This window comes from Budorcas taxicolor, chromosome 2, assembly GCF_023091745.1.
Source record: "Budorcas taxicolor isolate Tak-1 chromosome 2, Takin1.1, whole genome shotgun sequence".
NCBI classification, from domain to species: Eukaryota; Metazoa; Chordata; class Mammalia; order Artiodactyla; family Bovidae; genus Budorcas; species Budorcas taxicolor.
In genome coordinates, this window is record NC_068911.1 from 76,365,811 (window position 1) to 76,384,967 (window position 19,157).

The window sequence follows — 19,157 nt, forward strand, 5'->3', positions numbered from 1 at the left end:
TACAGAAATAATTACATACATCATATAAAAAATTTAAAATAACTATGATTACATATTAAGGTCTCTAATGGAAAATATAGACAATATTTAAAAGCAGATGGCTAATGAATTTAAAAGTTAAATCAATAATTATATTTTTCCAGAATAGAAAGCACCAGAGTGAGATCATTTTCATTGGAATTTTTGGCAAGTCATTGAGGAAGAAATTATATCAATTTTTAGAATCTTTTCTAGAAAAATAAGTAGAAGTAACACATTATTATTCTCTTGGGCAGGAAATTTGCAAAAATCAGCTATGGCCACAAGATTGGAAAAGGTCAGTTTTCCTTCCAATCTCAAAGAAGGGCAATGCCAACAGATATTCCAGCTACTGTACAATTGTTTCATTTCTCATGCTAGCAAGATTATACTCAAAATTCTTCAAGCAAGGCCTCAGCAGAACATGAACCAAGAACTTATAGGTTTACCAGGTGGGGGTTAGAAAAGGCAAAGTAACCAAAGATCAAATTGCCTACATCCCTTGGATCAAAGAGAAAGCAAAGGAATTTCAGAAAACCATCTACTTCTGCTTCATTGACTATACTAAAACCTTTGACTGTGTGGGTCACAACACACTGTGGAAAATTCTTAAAGAGATGGGAATACTAGATCACTTCACCTTCTTCTGAAAAAGCTGTATGCAGGTCAAGAAGCAACAGTTAGAACTGGACATGGAAAAACAGGCTTGTTCCAAATCAGGAAAGGAATATGATAAGGCTATATATTGTGACCCTGCTTATTTAACTTCTATGCAGAATACATCATGTGAAATGCCATACTGGATGAATCACAAGCTAGAATAAAGATTGTTGGGAGAAAAAATAGCAATCTAAGAGATGCAGATGATACCACTCTAATGGCAGAAGGTGAAGAGGAACTAAAGAGCCTCTTGATGAAAGTGAAAGAGGAGAGTAAAAAAAGCTGGCTTGAAACTCAATATTTAAAAAGTAAGATCATGACATCTGGTCCCATCACTTCATGGCAAATAGATGGGGAAAAAGTGGAGCAGTGACAGATTTGATTTTCTTGATCTCCAAAATCACTGTAGATGGCAACTGCAGCCACGAAATTAGAAGATGCTTGCTCCCTGGTAGGGAAACTGTGACAAACCTAGACACCCGTCTAGGGTAGCCCCACAGGGCATGGCTTAGTTTCATTGAGTTAGACAAGGCTGTGGTCCTAGTGTGATTAGATTGACTAGTCTTCTGTGATTATGGTTTCAGTGTGTCTGCCCTCTTGGAACACCTACCATCTTACATGGGTTTCTCTTACCCTGGACGTGGGATATCTCTTCACGGCTGCTCCAGCAAAGTGTAGCTGCTGCTCCTTACCTTGGATGAGGGGTATCTCCTCACTGCTGCCTCTCCTGACCTTGAACGTGGAATAGCTCCTCTAGGCCCTCAGGCGCCCGTGCAGCCACCACTCTTTGGACGTGGGGGTCTCTCCTCCTGGCCACCGCCCCTGGCCTCGCATGTGGGGCAGCTCCTCCCTGCCATCACCCTTGGCCTCGGACGCAGTGTAGCTCCTCTAGTCTGCTGCCCCTGACCTCTGATGTGGGATAACTCCTTTTGGCTCTGCCCCTGACCTTGGACGTGGGGTAGCTCATTTGATTTGTGACCTAAATCAAATCCCTTATGATTATACAGTGGAAGTGAGAAATAGATTTAAGGGAATAGATCTGATAGATAGAGTGCCTGATGAACTATGGAATGAAGTGCGTGACATTGTGCAGGAGACAGGGATCAAGACCATCCCCATGGAAAAGAAATGCAAAAAAAGCAAAATGGCTGTCTGAAGAGGCCTTAAAAATAGCTGTGAGAAGAAGAAAAGTGAAAAGCAAAGGAGAAAAGGAAAGATACAAGCATCTGAATGCAGAGTTCCAAAGAATAGCAAGAAGAGATAAGAAAGCCTTCCTCAGCGATCAATGCAAAGAAATAGAGCAAAACAACAGAATGGGAAAGACTAGATCTCTTCAAGAAAATTAGAGACAACAAGGGAACATTTCATGCAAAGATGGGCTCGATAAAGGACAGAAATGGTATGGACCTAAAAGAAGCAGAAGACATTAAGAAGAGGTGGCAAGAATACACAGAAGAACTGCCCAGAAAAGATCTTCACGACCAAGATAATCACAATGGTGTGATCACTCATCTAGAGCCAGACATCTTGGAATGTGAAGTCAAGTGGGCCTTATAAAGCATCACTAGGAACAAAGCTATTGGAAGTGATAGAATTCCAGTTGAGCTATTTCAAATCCTGAAAGATGATGCTGTGAAAGTGCTGCACTCAATATGCAAGCAAATTTGGACAACTCAGCGGTGGCCACAGGACTGGAAAAGGTCAGTTTTCATTCCAATCCCAAAGAAAGGCAATGCCAAAGAATGCTCAAACTACTGCACAATTGCACTCATCTCACACGCTAGTAAAATAATGCTCAAAATTCTCCAAGCCAGGCTTCAGCAATACGTGAACCATGAACTTCCAGATGTTCAAGCTGGTTTTAGAAAAGGTAGAGGAACCAGAGATCAAATTGCCAACATCCGCTGGATCATGGAAAAAGCAAGAGAATTCCAGGAAAACATCTATTTCTGCTTTATTGACTCTGCCAAAGCCTTTGACTGTGTGGATCACAATAAACTATGGAAAATTCTGAAAGAGATGGGAATACTAGACCACCTGACCTGCCTCTTGAGAAACCTATATGCAGCTCAGGAAGCAACAGATAGAACTGGATATGGAACAACAGACTGGTTCCAAATAGGGAAAGGAGTACGTCAAGGCTGTATATTGTCACCCTGCTTATTTAACTTATATGCAGAGTACATCATGAGAAACGCTGGGCTGGAAGAAGCACAAGCTGGAATCAAGACTGGCCGGAGAAATATCAATCACCTCAGCTATGCAGATGACACCACCCTTATGGCACAAAGTGAAGAGGAACTCAAAAGCCTCTTGATGAAAGCAAAAGTGGAGAGTGAAAAAGTTGGCTTAAAGCTAAACTTTCATAAAACAAAGATCTTGGCATCTGGTCCCATCAATTCATGGGAAATAGATGAGGAGACAGTGGAAATAGTCTCAGACTTTTTTGGGGGGTGCTCCAAAATCACTGCAGATGGTGACTGCAGCCATGAAATTAAAAGACGCTTACTCCTTGGAAGGAAAGTTATGAACAACCTAGATAGCATATTGAAAAGCAGAGATATTACTTTACCAACAAAGGTCCGTCTAGTCAAGGCTATGGTTTTTCCATTGGTCATGTATGGATGTGAGAGTTGGACTGTGAAGAAAGCTGAGCACCGAAGAATTGATGCTTTTGAACTGTAGTGTTGGAGAAGACTCTTGAGAGTCCCTAGGACTGCCAGGAGATCCAATCAATCCATTCTGAAGGAGATTGGCCGTGTGATTTATTTGGAGGGAATGATGCTGAAACTGAAACTCCGGTACTTTTGCCACCTCATGCGAAGAGTTGACTCATTAGAAAAGACTCTGATGCTGAGAGGGATTGGGGGCAGGAGAAGAAGGGGACTACAGAGGATGAAATGCCTGGATGGCATCACTGACTGGATGGACATGAATGTGAGTGAACTCTGGGAGTTGGTGATGGACAGGGAGGCCTGGTGTGCTGCGATTCAGGGGGTGGCAAAGAGTCGGACACGACTGAGCGACTGAGCTGAACTGATCCCACAATCAAGTGGAATTTATTTCAGATATGCAATTCTAGTTCAACACTGAAAGATCATTCTGTGTAATGTACAAGTTCAGTAAGCTAAATTTAAAAAATCACATGGTCTCATCATTTGAAGAACAGAAAGCATTTGAGAAAAATCTATGACCCATTCATGATAAAAAAAATTCTCAGCAAACCTGGAATTGAAAGTAACTTTCTCATCTCCATAGAAATTTTCCATTGAAAATCCACTGTTAGCATCATAATTAATTTTGACAAACCATATGTTTTTCCTCTAACATTAAAAAAAAAGGCAAGGATGTTTTCTCTCACTCTTCCTTTATAACATCTACAACTAGTGCAATACACAAGAAAAGGAAATAAAATGGATACACATTTCTATAAAAGAAAAAAATTGTCATTTTTTTTGCAGATATGATTTTCTACATTGAAAATTAAAAAATAATTTACACATCTGCAAAACCTCCTAGAACCAATATGACAGTATATCATGGTTACATGGTTCACAGTTAATTTACAAAAGTTAATTACTTTCAAGTATTCCAGAAATGAATTATTATAATTTTAAATTTAAAAATATTATTATTAACACCCCCAAACAATTAGGAATAAATTTTGCAAAATATTTAAAGAATCTATATATCAAACCATAAATATTAAAAGAGAAAATTCACCAAAGAACTAAAAAAAAAAAATATGTGTTTAGGTTCTTAAGACTCAATTTTTGTAAGGTGTAATTCTTTCCAATGTGATCAATAGACCCACTGATTCCTATCAACATTATAGCAAGCTCTATTTTAGGTCTCAATAAGCTGATTCTGCTGATTCTAATATTCATGTGGAATGAAAAAATATCTAGAACAGCTGACAAAGTACTAAACAATATGAAGTAAAACAAAATCGGAGGACTCACACTACCAAAATTCAAGAGTTGGAACAGGACATGGAACAACAGACTGGTTCTATAATAGGGAAAGGAGTACTTCAAGGCTGTATATTGTCACCCTGTTTATTTAACTTATATGCAGAGTACATCATGAGAAACGCTGGGTTGGATGAAGCACAAGCTAGAATCAAGATTGCTGGGAGAAATATCAGTAACCTCAGATATGCAGATGACACCACCATTATGGCAGAAAGCGAAGATGAACTAAAGAGCCTCTTGATGAAATTCAAAGAGGAGAGTGAAGAAGTTGGCCTAAATATCAACATTCAGAAAACTAAGATCATGGCATCCAGTCCCATCGCTTCATGGCACATAGATGGGGAAACACTGGAAACATTGACCGACTCTACTTTCTTGGGCTCCAAAATCACTGCAGATGGTGACTGCAGACATGAAATTAAAAGACACTTGCTCCTTGGAAGAAAAGTTATGACCAACCTAAGCAGCATATTAAAAAGCAGAGACATTACTTTGCTGACAAATGTCCTAAAGCTACGGTTTTTCCAGTAGTCATGTATGGATGTGAGAGTTGGACTATAAAGAAAAGTGAGCACCAAAGAATTGATGCTTTTGAAGTTGAAGAAGACTCTTGAGAGTCCCTTGGACTGCAAAGAGATCCAATCAGTCCATCTTAAAGGAAATCAGTCCTGAGTATTCATTGGAAGGACTGATGCTGAAGCCAAAACTCCAACACTTTGGCCACTTGATGCCAAGAGTTGACTCATTTGAAAAGACTCTGATGTTGGGAATGATTGAAGGCAGGAGGAAAAGGGGACAATAGAGGATAAGATAGTTGGATGGCATCACTGACTCAATGGACATGAGTTTGAGTAAATTCTGGGAGTTGGCAATGGCCAGGGAGGCCTGGCATTCTGCAGTCCATGGGGTCACAATGAGTCAGACATGACTGAGCGACTGAACTGAACTGAGCTGAAGTGCACACCAGTGGGACAGAATAGAGGGTCTGGAAGATCTGTACAATTATACTCAATTGATGTTTTTAAAGAAGCAAAGCAACTCAATGGAAAAAGAATAATCTTTCTCAATGAATAGTACCAGAAGATATGATGTCTATGTACAAATAAAATTAAATTAGATATATACTTTAGACATTTTACATAAATCATCTCAAAATGTATAAGAAAATTAGATGGAAAATATGACAATAAAACTGTTTGGAAAAAATTAATAGAAAATCTATTTGACCTTGATTTTTTAAATGCATCAAAAGCATGATCCATGAAAGAAAAACTTGATGAGTATACTTATCTTAAAATTTAAAACTTCAGAGGCTTCTCTGGCAATCCAGTGTTTAAGTCTCCACACTTCCATTACAGGGGTGTATAAAGCTTCCACTCTGCAAAATATATTGTTAAGGGAATGAAAAGGAAAGCTTCAGTTTGCTAATAGGTATTTGCAAATAGGCATATGAGAAAGGACCATTATCCAAAACACATAAGAACTTTTAAAACTCAGCAATAAGAAAACAAATAACCCAATTTAAAAAATAGCCAAAAAGAGCTATAGAGAAATCTCACCAAAGGGAATTCTCTGGTGGTCCTCTGGTTAAGACTCAGTGGTTTCACTGTCCTGGGCCTCAGTTTAGTCCCTGGGCAGGAAACCAAGATCCTGCAAGCCTCATGGCACAGCCAAAAAAATAAAAGGTCACTAAAGATGATATGATGTGTCAGTGCAGGCTCATCAATTGTAATGTTCTACTCTGGTGGAAGTTTTATTGATAAGATAAGTGGTAGAATAAATAAATAAATAAATAAATGTCAAATAACCAAATCTCCTATGCAGAAGAATTCCAAATAATTTATGTAATTACTCTGTCCTCAAGGAAGTGGAGCATAGCTTCTATTTTTTTAAGGTAGGCTGTGCATAGTGACTTTATAGAATATGAAAGGGGAAAATAATAATTTTACAGTAGAGAAACCTGACAAACACCAACTCAGATAATCAAGATTAATATCAGCAGCAATAAATCATGCTGATAGTGTGTACTCTTGATATGATGCTATGAAAGCACACTTTACCTTTGTGGTCTTTCTCTCTCAAATAAAAAACTCCAGTGTAATCATGAAGAAAAGATCAGACAAATCCTAATTTAGGGATGTTCTACAAAATGCCCAACCAGTACTTCCAAAATGTCAAGGTCACCATAAACAAGGAGTCTGAGAAACTCTCACAGCTAAGAGGAAACTAAGACATGACTTCTAAATGTAATGTATTATCCAAGATAAGTTCCTGGAACAGGAAATGGTATTAGGCAAATATAAACATTTCTGAATAAATTATAGACTTTAGTTAATAATAATGTATCAATGGGGCTTTGCTGGTGACTCATTAATTGTAATCATTGTGTCATACAAATATACTATGTTGATAATAGGGAAATATGGATTTGCCTTATATGGAAACTCTGCATACTGTCTGAAATTTGTCTGTAGCTCTTAAACTGTTCTAAAATAAAGAGGTTTAAATTTTAAACAAAGAATATGGAGACTTGTACTAAATATTTGTCAAGTTAATGGTTAGCGGCTGCCTAGTGGACTGAACTACAAGTATTCTGAGCCCCAGTGGAAGATAGCAAAGTATTTCTTACAGATTAAAGCTGTGTTAATATTTTGGTGAAGTGTGAGGTATCAGGGGACAGGATTATATTAGGAGTGGCATAAACTTGTTATTGTTAAGTCATGTCCAACTTCTTGCAACCGCATATACTATAGCATGCCAGGCTCCTAAGTCCTGCACTATCTCCTGGAGTTGGCTCAAATTCATGTCCATTGAGCCAGTGGTGCTATCTAACCATATCATCCTCTGCCACCCTCTTCTCCTTTTGCCTTCAATCTTTCCCAGTATCAGGATCTTTTCCAGTGAGTCAGCTCTTTGCATTAGGTGGCCAGAGTATTGGTGCTTCAGAATCAGCATCAGTATTTTCGATGAATATTCAGAGTTTATTTCCTTTAGGATTGACTAATTTGATCTTGCTGTCCAAGGGACTCTCAAGAGTATTCTGCAGTACCATAATTTGAAAAACATCAATTCTTTGGTGCTCAGCCTTCTTTATAATCCAAGACTCATATCCATACATGAGTACTGGAAAAACCACAGCTTTAACTATACAGACTTTTGTTGGCAGAGTGATGTCTCTGCTTTTTAATATGCTGTTTAGGTTTGTCATAGCTTTCCTTCCAAGGAACAAGCGCCTTTAAATTTCATGGCTGCAGTCACTGTACACAGTGATTTTTAGCCCAAGAAAATAAAATGCTGTCACTGCTTCCACTTTTTCCCTTTCTCTTTTCCATGAAATGATGGGACAAGATGCCATGATCTTAGTTTTTTAATGTTTAGTTTTAAGCAAGCTTTTTCACTCTCCTCTTTCACCCTCATCAAGAGGCTCTTTACTTCCTCTTCACTCTCTGCCATTAGAGTGGTGTCATCTACCTATCTTAGGTTATTAATATTTCTCCTGGAAACCTCAATTCCAGCTTGTGATTCATCTAGCCTGGCTTTCGCATAATGTACTCTGTACAGACATGAAATAAACAGACTGAAAATATACATCCTTGTGGTACTTATTTCCCAGTTGTGAACCAGTCAGTTGCCATGAATCTACATGATAATAAGATGCCCTCAATTCATACATGAAGCAACTAAGGCACACATAGGCTATGGGTATGTAATGTAGCAAAGCTGGGAGAATCCCTAACATTGATCAGATATAGTACAGTTGAAGATTTTTATCTAGGTTGGGCTCCTACTACAACACCTACTGACTGAGTGACCTTGAGTAAGTGTCCTGCAAGTATTGTTCATTGTAATACATTGATAATGTATTGGGTGCTGAGTTCTGTGCACTGTTCTGAACACTTTATTATATATTGACTCATTTTAGGTATAGACACATGTATGTGTATGTACAAACACACACGCAAAGAAAACTTATGACACCGGTAGTATTATTTCTCTGTTTTATAAAGAGGTGAAATAACTTCCTTTAGATCACCAAGTGCACAAATAACAGAGCCAGTACTCAAACCTTAGCAACCTGGGTCCAGTGTGTATGACGTTAAGCCATAAAAAAACGAACTGTTTTGAGAGCCTTTATAAAACAGTCTTTAGTATATTTAGTATTGGGATCTTGAAATGAGCTAATCAATGTAAGATAATGTAAGATCATGCACTCCTTATGGCAAAATTCAGACTTAAATTGGGGAAAGTAGGGAAAACCACAAGACCATTCAAGTATGGCTGAAATCAAATCCCTTATGATTATACAGTAGAAGTGACAAATAGGCTTAAGGGATTATATCTGATAGATAGAGTGTCTGAAGAACTGTGGATGGAGATTCATACAGGAGGCGGTGATCAAAACCATCCCCAGGAAAAAGAAATGAAAAAAGGCAAAATGGTTGCCTGAGGAGGCCTTACAAATAGCCAAGAAAAGAAGAAAAGCAGAAGGACTGGAGAAAAGGAAAGATAAACCCATCTGAATGTAGAGTTCAAAAGAATAGCAAGGAGAGATAAGAAAACCTTCCTAAGTGATCAATGCAAAGAAATAGAGGAAAACAGTAGAAGAGGAAAGACTAGAGATCTCAAGAAAATTAGAGATAAACAAGGGAATATATCATGCAAAGATGGGCACAATAAAGGAAAGAAATGGTATGGACCTAACAGAAGCAGAAGATATTAAAAGGTAACAAGAATAAACAGAAGAACTATACAAAAAAAGATCTTCATGACCCAAATAACCACGATGGTGTGATTACTCACCTGGAACCAGAAATCCTGGAGTGCGAAGTCAAGTAGGCCTTAGGAAGCATCACTATGAACAAAGCTAGTGGAGGTGATTGAATCCAACCTGAGCTATTTCAGATCCTAAAAGATGATGCTGTGAAAGTGCTGCACTCAATATGCCAGCAAATTTGGAAAACTCAGCAATGGCCACAGGACTGGAAAAGGTCAGCTTTCATTCCAATCCCAAAGAAAGGTAATGCCAAAGAATGCTCAAACTACTGCACAATTGCAATCACCTCACATGCTAGGAAAGTAATGCTTAAAATTCCCCAAGTTAGGCTTCAACAGTACATGAACTGAGAATTTATAGACGTTCAAGCTGGATTCAGAAAAGGCAAAGGAACCAGAGACCAAATTGCCGACATCCTTTGGATCAGAGAAAAAGCAACAAAATTCCAGAAAAACATCTGCTTCATTAACTAGGCTAAAGCCTTTGACTGGCTGGATCACAACAAACTGTAGAAAATTCTGAAAGAGAAGGGAATACCAGACTACCTTATCTGCCTCCTGAGAAATCTGTATGCAGTTCAAGAAGCAACATTTAGAACTGGACTTGTAACAGTGGACTGGTTCCAAATAGGGAAAGGAGTACATCAAGGTTGTACATTGTCGCCATGCTTATTTAACTTATATGCAGAGCACATCATAAGAAATGCTGGGCTGAATGAAGCACGAGCTGGAATCAAGATTGCTGGGAGAAATATCAATAACCTCAGATATGCAGATGACACCACCCTTATGGCAGAAAGAGAAGAGGAACTAAAAAACCTCTTGATGAAAGTGAAAGAAGAGAGTGAAAAAGCTGGCTTAAAACTCAACATTCAAGAAACAAAAACCTTGGCAATTAGTCCCAACACTTCATGGCATATAGATGGGGAAACAATGGAAACAGTGGCTGACTTTATTTTGGGGGGCTCCAAAATCACTGCAGATGGTGACTGCAGCCATGAAATTAAAAGATGCTTGCTCCTTGGAAGAAAAGTTATGACCCATCTAGGCAGCATATTAAATAACAGCAACATTACTTTGCCAACAACGGTCCATCTAGTCAAAGCTACGGTTTTTCCAGTAGTCATGTATGGATGTGAGAGTTGGACTATAAAGAAAGCTGAACACCAAAGAATTGATGCTTTTGAACAGTGGTGTTGAAGAAGACTCTTGAGATTCCTTTGGACTGGAAGGAGATCCAACCAGTCCATCCTAAAGGAAATCAGTCCTGAGTATTCATTGGAAAGACTGTTGCTGAAGCTGAAACTCCAATACTTTGGCCACTTGATGTGAAGAACTGACTCATTTGAAAAGATTCTGATGCTGGGAAAGATTGGAGGTCTGAGGAGAAGGGGACAATAGGGGATGAGATGGTTGGATAGCATCACTGACTCAACAGACTTGAGTTTCAGTAGACTCTGGGTGTTGGTGATGGACAGGGAGGCCTGATGTGCTGCAGTCCATGGGGTCACAAAGAGTTGGACAGGACTGAGTGACTGAACAGAGCTGAACTGAAACACAGACAGAATATTATTAAGCAGAGACATTGCCACCAAAGGTCTGTCTAATCAAAGCTATGGTTTTTCCAGTAGTCATGTGTGGATGTGAGATTTGGACTATAAAGAAGGGTAAATGCTGAAAAATTGATGCTTTTGAATTGTGGTGTTGGAGAAGACTATTGAGAGTTCCTTGGACTGCAAGGAGAGCAAACCAGTCAGTCCTAAAGGAAATCAATCCTGCCTATATATTGGAAAGACTTATGCTGAAGCTAAGCTCCGATACTTTGGCCACCTGATGTGAAGAACTGGCTCATTGGAAAAGACCCTGGTGCTGGGAAAGATTGAAGGCAGGAGGAGAAGGGGACGACAGAGGATGAGATGGTTGAATGGCATCACCGACCGGATGGACATGAGTTTGAGCATGCGCCAGGAATTGGTGACGGACAGGAAGCCTTGCATCCTGCAGTTCATGGGGTCGCAAACAGTTGGGCAAGACTGAGCGACTGCACTGAACTGAACTGAACTGAATGTAAGATTTTTGATACTGTGGAAATTAATAAATATTTTTTGCTCTTATGGTAAAGGAAGACAAATAGCCTTCTCATCAGTTTTTGACTATTTGGCTAAAGTTGAAACAATTGCCTCTCTTTTTTTTTCAGCTTTAGTGAGATATAACAGACATATAACATTGTGTGTAGTCAAGGTGAAGAGTGAAAAAATGTGTTGATTTAGGACGCATATATTGCAATATGATTCCCACCACAGTGTTAGCTAGCACCATCGTGTCACAGCAATTATCATTTCTTTTTCTGCAGTGATCACATTTAAGATTTAAGCTCTTAGCCACTTGCAAATATAGTGTTCACTATTGCTATCTGTTATCATAGTGCTTTCCATTAGATCCCCAGAACTTATTCATCTTCTAAGTGGAAGTTTGTACTCTTTGACGAACACTTCCCTGTTTGCTCCCAGGCCCTGGTAACTTGAAACCATGGGCTGGGAGGAAACTCTCAGTTTCTATGAGTTTAATGACTTTTAGATTTCACATATAAGTGATAATCCGCAGGACTTGTCTTTCTCTGCCTGATTTATTTCACTTAGCATAATGCCATTAAGGTCCACTAACCCATATCTGTTAGAATGGCTATCATCAGAAAAACAAACAAACAAAGAAGAAATTAGTATTGGTGAGGATGTGAATAAGGAACCCCTGTGTACCACTGGTGGGAATGTAAGTTGGTGGCAGCTAGTATAAAAAACAACATAGAGATTCTTTAAAAAAGAACTATCATATGTTCCAGCAATTCCACTTCTGTGTATATATTCAAAGGAAATGAAAAATAGAATATAGAAGAGATATATGCACCACCATTTTCAATGTACCATTGTTCACAATATCCAGGATATGGATAAGTGTCTGTCATTGGGTGAATGGATAAAAAAGTTGTGAAATACATACATATACATATATATATGAATGTATATATCAGTTCAGTTCAGTTCAGTTACTCAGTTGTGTTTGACTTTTTGCGACCCCATGGACTGCAGGACGCAAGGCTTCCCTTTCCATCACCAACTCCTGGAGTATACCCAAACTCATGTCCATCGAGTTGATGATGCCATCCAACCATCTCATCCTCTGTCGTCCCCTTCTCTTCCTACCTTTAATCATTCCCAGCATCACTGTCTTTTCAAATGAGTCAGTTCTTCGTGTCAGGTGGCCAAAGTATCACAGTTTCAGCTTCAGCATTAGTCCTTCCAATATACTCAGGGCTGATTTCCTTTAGGATGGACTGGTTGGATCTTCTTGCAGTCCAAGGGACTCTCACGAGTCTTCTCCAATACCACAGTTCAAAAGCATCAATTTTTCTGCACTCAGCTTTCTTTCTTTCTTACATATATATGAATGTGTATATATATATATATATATATATTTTTTTTTTGCTAACATTTTACCTCTCTGCTCTATACTTATTACCAAATCTTAGTGAAGATGTTAGTCTGAAACTTTTTATATGTAGTTTTAGCTTATTTCTAAGGATTTTATGTTGAACCAGACTTTTAAATTTATTTTGGTAATTGAGCATCAGTGCTGCTGCTGCTGCTGCTGCTAAGTCACTTCAGTTGTGTCCAACTCTGTGTGACTCCATAGAGGGCAGCCCACCAGGCTCCCCCGTCCCTGGGATTTTCCAGGCAAGAACACTGGAGTGGGTTTCCATTTCTTTCTCCAACGAATGAAAGGGAAAAGTGAAAGTGAAGTTGCTCAGTCGTGTCCGACTCTTAGCGATCCCATGCATTGCAGCCCACCAGGCTCCTCCGTCCATGGGATTTTCCAGGCAAGAGTACTGGAGTGGGGTGCCATTAAAATCTAATATTTATAGAACATTGACTATATTGCAGACGTTGTGTTAAACATTTGCATTTATTAAGATGCTACTGTGATTCACTGGTTGCTCAGACAGTAAAGAATCCACCTACTATGCAGGAAATCCAGATTCAATCCATTATTATCCTATTATCCCTGCAATTTGTTTTTGAATTGAGAGAATCAGGGCATAAGTGACCAAAAGAATGTGCCTCAATTCACACTGCTAATATGCCAGACAGCAACAACTTAAACCAATGAAAATAAACTTAAATAAAAATATCTGCTTAATCATGGATAATGCTGTTAAGGGGTGCTCTACAGCAAGGTGAAATTTCTCCTGTATTCAGTCAAATTATAAATTACACATGCAGGTTTTGATTATTAAAGACATGAGAAAGATGCAATTTTAGGGAAAAATACAATTTCTTGATTTAAATCTTCTAGATTCTCTGAAATTATTTCAAAGAAAATTTGTTACTCTGCCTTTATTTTCTTTTTCTTATTTGGGGATTCATTGCTCTGCATAGTGTTAAAAATGTTCCAGTAGTAACAGTTTGGATTTGCTCTTCAGAATGTTTTTAAATATTAAATTATCTACATAATATTTTTGCATTTTATAAAACATATATATGCCAATATTTTTGTATCATCACAAAATTAACAAAAGTACTTTAATGGTCTATTTTTTTAAATCACTAGTTTAGTTTTTCGGCATTCAACAATACTCTTTGCCTCTTAAAATGATTTACTTATCAAGATATTAAGAAACAAGAGCAGTTTTCATTGTTTTCAGTTGCAGTACTGTTGAATCTTCATGTTTACTTTCTGAAGCATTTCACTTAGAATAGAAATACAAAACATTACTGCAGGCTTTGTTAAATTTGCCACTTCTCTGATACATGAAAAGTACTTGAGTTGAGGACAGCATTTCAATGGTACTGAAAACCTCAGAGGCTCTTCAAGCAAATAGAGACTTTTTGTCATTCCCATCTGCATTAGACTGGCAAATTGAATCAGAACTCTTTGACAGTGTTCAATTTTCAGGTTTTTTTCAAGACTACCTTTGCTTTCCCAGCTAAGGTATTTGCATTTATGGGTCAAGTTAATTTCTGAATATAAAAGGTATATATTTGCTTTTATGCATACACTGTTACAAAAATGTATGCCTTTAATATATAGAATATATAATGTGTGTCTTTATGTTATTAGTAGAATTAAAATGCTAATGAAGGATATGTTATTAGTAGAATTAAAATGCTAATGTTGAGGAAGAAACCAAAAACACATTATGCCACAATAGTCAGATCAATTAGCTTTATATGTACCAACTAAAAATAAGATCCTATTTCAGAGGTATTTTTAACATTTGCTTGGGAAATGTTTAATTTTTTACATTTTCTAAATTCATACTTGATTTTGAATTTTTTTCCCTTCACATATAAAAACCTCCTTCATTGTGCCCTTTCAGTTAAAAATGTCATAATAATAGTCCAGGCTTATCATTTTCCCCCTTCTACTTTCCATTATTGCTAGCAGCACGACAACTCTCCTATCACCCAGGGTTACAACCTTGAGTCCATCTTTGATTATCTCTCTTTCTACCTTGCATCTAGGACCTTTCTATGTCCTGCCATTTCTTTTATAATGTTTGAAAAGCCGGTTTCTTCTTTTTTGGTTTCCACCACCAAGACCCCAATCTACTTTCTTTTATTTTCTTTTATTTCTGCTCCAACTGTTGCGATCTTCCACATTCTTGCCTCCATATCTTTCTTCTTCCATCTCAACTACCAGATTGCTATGAAGTCCATGTATCTATTGGCGTGTCTGAACCAGAGGAAAGAAAATGGCTTAACATCAAAATGAACATGTTGAAAAGCAGAAGCCGCTGTTTGTTGAAGGTAAAAACGATCATCAACATTTCAAAAAGTGCGTCCCATGGAACTTTTAGTCTCTTGAGATATTACACACACACACACACACACACATACTTTTGTTCTCAAATAATCTTGGGAAATGTTTCATACAATATATTCTTTTGTAGAGTCAAATTCACACCAGTTTAACTTGAAGTTATTTATGAGAAGTCTTGTGGAAACATGCATCTTTTTTCTTTTTAGCATTTAAAAAAAAATGCTAAATTTACTTGACCATAGAGTCACTCCTACAGTAAATTTTTAGAAGTGTAGTATGAAGAGCACATTTTGGGAAAAGCCATTTAATGCTATCACTTCTACCTATTTACATTTCAGAGCTTTCTTTTAAAAAGGAAAGCAAAGTCTGGGGTTGCCCTAATTTAAAAAAGGTAGAGATTCCAGCAAACTGCAACCACCAAGGCCAGAAACCAAAATAAAGCTGCCTAGGAAGAACAGCACCATTAGTGGCTTGTTTCACATGGCAGGAGATTTTATGCAGATGATTTATACCAGAAGTTGCTAATTTGGAAGTATTTTCAGTGATGTCTTCATGGAAATCTTCCTCAATTATGTTAAATCAAGGAAATATATTTCCTGTCTTCAGCCTCATTGTCAAACTTCCGTACCTCTCCCTGCAGTCTATAAGAAGAAATGAAAACAATAAATGATAAAAAAGCTTTAGATACCAAAAGCTTAATGTCTTGTTATCTTCTAATGTAAATTCATGTCAGTCGGGGACTGTGTTTATTATGCACTCTGCAGCTCACTGTTTGCTGTATAAGCTTAATGAATTTGCCACTGATCAATCAGTGTATCACAAACTCTTTATGGAGCTTATTGTGTGGGAAGTGTAGCTCTCAGTCACATTATCTGACAAAAGTGTCTATATAAGCAGTCATCCTGAAGTGCTGATTCTGTTATTTGATTTGGGATTAAACAGTCTGTTGCAAGCCATCTGCTTTCCTATGCATGCGTCCTTGAGAGGTTAGATTTCAACAGATAGTGCCCCATAACTTGAACAGGTATTTGAAAGATCAGAATTAGCTTAGACATATGCCACTGAAATTGCTGGCCTTATCCTAGAGGACTGTCCAGACTTTGACACTGGCACCTAAATTAGAAAAAAAGTTTACTTTTCTCACATTGTTGCTGATTCAGAATCCTGCTACATTTGCCAAGTGCCATGAGACTTGAGATCACTTGTCTGACAAAGTTTTACAACAGTTCATGCTCCTGAGTATATGAAAGTGTGCACTGGCTGTTCAAGCCACGTCTCCTGATGACTCCCAAAGAACACACTCTTCTGGCCTCTGCCTGATTACTCTGCAGAAACTTGTGTTTTCTGCTATCTCAGCAACTTCTGGAAATACCCAGCTGAAAACATGTATAGATATTAAATACAATTCTGTCTTTCTAGTTGAAGGAGAAAATAGTTGAGGCTCAATTCCAGGTAACCCAATTAAATAAAAACCTTACTTCATTAAAAATCTGACTATTCCACAAGTACAGGGGCTTCCCAGGTGGCTAAGAATCCACACACCAATGCAGAAGATGCATTGAAGAAGGAAGAGGGAAATGGTGACCCACTCTGGTATTCTTGTTGGGGAAATCCCATGAATAGAGGAGCCTAGCGGGGTACAGTCCATGGGGTAACAAAAGAGTCAGACATGACTTATTGACTAAATAACAATAACATTACACAAGTGGATTTGTGTGAGCTTCTAGGCATAGAAACAACTTTATTTTTCTTGGATGCATGCCTGAATGTGTGAAGTGGAAACTTTTGGAAGTTCCCAGATGTGTACCTCATTTAATATTGCTTTGCTTTGATATCTGAACCTAATTCCTTATTTACTCCATTGGTATGAAAAAAAATTTAATGCCAATATGATGGTTTAGAAATGGTATTTCAATGTAAGTTTAATCCACACTTCTCTGATTACTACTGAAACCACACTACTTTTGATCTTTGACCATTTGAGTACATCTTCAGAATATTGCCTGTTTATGTACATTGCTCATTTTTCCATTAGGATATTCATCTGTTTCTTTTTTATCTGTAGGACCTATATATAGCCTATTATATCAGTTCAGTCACTCAGTCATGTCCAGCTCTTTGCGACCTCATGAATCACAGCACACCAGGCCTCCTTGTCCATCACTAACTCCTGGAGTTGACCCAAACCCATGTCCATTGAGTTGGTGATGCCATCCAACCATCTCATCCTCTGTTGTCCCCTTCTCCTCCTGCCCTCAATGTTTCCCAGTATCAAGGTCTTTTCCAATGAGTCAGCTCTTCACATCAGGTGACCAAAGTATTGGAGTTTCAGCTTCAGCATCAGTCCTTCCAATGAATATTCAGGACTGATCTGCTTTAGGATGGACTGGTTGGATCTCCTTGCAGTCCAAGCGACTCTCAAGAGTCTTCTCCAACACCACAGTTCAAAAGCATCAATTATTCGGTGCTCAGCTTTCTTTATAGTCCAACTCTCACATCCATACATGGCCACTGGAAAAACCATAGCCTTGACTAGACGGACTTTTGTTGACAAAGTAATGTCTTTGCTTTAAAATATGCTGTCTAGGTTGGTCATAACTTTCCTTCCAAGGAGTAAGCATCTTTTAATTTCATGGCTGCAATCACCAGGTTATAGTAATATCTTTTTCTATGGCTTGGTTTTTAGTGTGGCAATGTTATTTTTTTCATACACATATTTGCTAGATATTCTGATTGAAAATGTTCATTAAAAATACAACCAATTACATGTTGCTTAAAAGACACAAAACTGAAATGTAAGGTTAAAGAAAGCAAAGTGTGGAAAAAGAAGTACTAAACAAACACTAACCTAAGTTGAGGGTGTAACTATCAAAAAAAAACCAGTCTTTAAGGCAGAAAATAGGACTTCTCTGGCAGTTTAGTCATTAAAACTCCATGCTTTCAAAGCAGAAGGCATGGATTAAGTCCCTGGTTAGGGAGCTAGAGTCCCACATGCTGTGTGGTGTGGCCAAAAAAGTGAATAAATGAAATGATCTTTATAAAAAAAGAGGAACTATTACTAGAGACTTAAAAAATTCATAATAATCAAAGGATCCATAGAACACTGGTGATATAGTTTGTATATAAGTCTATGTAACAATCAAGATTCAAAATATATTTAAAAAATACATAGAGATAAAAGGAGAAAAAACAAATCCATACAGTAGGAGAATTTAACATACTGCTGAGCTGGATTTCTTCAGGAGCACGCCTACCTCTCCTTTACAGTATCGGTAGAAAACACAATTTTTCTTATTTAGTTAAATAGAATTTTCCCTCTAGTTCTTCTTTTACAAGTGGCATATCCTTTTAGCAATTCTGTGGTCATGTATTGATGTGAGAGTTGGACTGTGAAGAAGGCTGAGCACCGAAGAATTGATGCTTTTGAACTGTGGTATTGGAGAAGACACTAGAGTCCCTTGGACTGCAAGCAGATCCAACCAGTCCATTCTGAAGGAGATCAGCCCTGGGATTTCTTTGGAAGGAATGATATTAAAGCTGAAGCTCCAGTACTTTGGCCACCTCATGTGAAGAGTTGACTCATTGGAAAAGACTCTGATGCTGGGAGGGATTGGGGGCAGGAGGAGAAGGGGACGACAGAGGATGAGATGGCTGGATGGCATCACTGACTCGATGTACGTGAATCTGAGTGAACTCCGGGAGATGGTGATGGACAGGGAGGCCTGGTGTGTTGTGATTCATGGGGTCGCAAAGAGTCAGACACGACTGAGCTACTGAACTGAACTGAAGTTTATGCAGAAATCCCAAATCCTATTGTCCTCCTGGCTGTAGCCCTGTCTTACCTCACTATGAGGATGTTAAACTTCAGTCCCTTAGTATTTACTGGGTCTAATCAACTATTCTCTGTTTCCCTCT